This window comes from Papilio polytes, unplaced genomic scaffold (assembly GCF_000836215.1).
Source record: "Papilio polytes unplaced genomic scaffold, Ppol_1.0 DF823399.1, whole genome shotgun sequence".
NCBI lineage: Eukaryota > Metazoa > Arthropoda > Insecta > Lepidoptera > Papilionidae > Papilio > Papilio polytes.
The window spans coordinates 2,951,248-2,952,790 of record NW_013525805.1 but is presented as its reverse complement, the minus strand read 5'-3'; positions in this window follow the sequence as shown (position 1 = coordinate 2,952,790).

Genomic DNA, 1,543 nt, shown 5'->3' with positions numbered 1-1,543 from the left:
CTACCATGTTTTTCTTTCAAATGTTGTGCAAATTTTTTGACACTTTCCTTATCTGTGACATCTAGTTGATGGAAGACTGGATTAAGTCCTTCTTTTTTTAATGCTTCAACAGCGTCTAGTCCTCTTTTTTTATCTCTTGCAGTAAGATACACTGTGCCCACTCCACGACGACAGAGGTCTCTAACTATGATGTAACCAACACCTTTATTAGAACCGGTAACAACAGCAACTTTTTCACTCATACTTTCTAGTTGTTTGTACTTGTACTGCGGTTTAGTTATCAAACAGACGCTTATATAAGTATGAATGCTGATAAAATAAATTGTATAGTCACTTGATAAGAAACGCATTGAAAAAGTAAACAATGAGATAATGTATTATCAAAAAATTCCAATTTTAGTTGGAGAATTATATTCGTATTTGTTGATTCAAATGTTCCGAAAGACAAATAATTATTTAATAAAACATTATTGCTTGCAATTAAATTAAATGTCTTACTAATATTTTTAACGCGAAGATTTAGTTGGATGGATGGATATTTGATAGTTTGTAGTCTAAACAGCTGAACGGATCTGGATGAAATATGGCAGAGATGTAAAGCATAGTCTGATATTATTATTATTATATGTTCTTTTATTTTTTGTTTTTAATTCCACGCGGAAAGTCGCGGGTGAAAGCTAGTTTTCATAATAAGCAAATGAATAGATAACAATAACAGCATCCATGTTTTCATATTTACGGTTTCACACGGCGGTTTTACGAGTACAATTTAAGACTCAAATGGTGTGTACCTACCACTTCAAAAACAATTTTTATATTTCTGTTATGGCATTCATCTTTAATTTGACGTTAAACTCAAAGCACATGTAATGTGTGAGGGAAGCAAATTTACAACACTCGTATATCTTCTTAAACACGTAAGGTGTTTGTCATAAAAACTAGGTAAGATGTAACGCGGGCGTAAGTGCGGGAATGGAGCACCATCGTGTAAGGTCAGACGCACACAGATATATGAAAGCGATACGAAAAGGTATTGCAGACTTATGTAGTAACTTATTTTAAGTCTGTTCACCAAAAAAATGCAAATAACATATCAAACAGTTTTTTGATTTTTGTGATATATTTTCATTTATTTGATTTATTTTAAATTTTCCTAGATACCAAGGTATATTTTCATTTTATTTTTGCGAGCCACCGACTTCAATCGTATTATCAAAGCAGCGCTTTGTTAATAGCTTCAATCTCTTTGCTTGCAGTGTCCTGTTGGTTTTATCTCAAGCATCGCAGCTGTCGCCTGCAAACGACCGAGGCGCGTTAAATCTTCACGCAATATTTATATAAATTGTTATGATGCTTTTATCACGATTGACTAGGCAAGAATGTACTATGAAGTTGTAACTATTTATCCTGGAATATACCCGGATGTGCAACGCGATACGATTTAATATAACACGGAAATCATAACATATCTGTCTATTATAATAATCTAATCTTACGTTGATAATTTAAATTACACCCAATCATGTTTTTACAACAATTATGA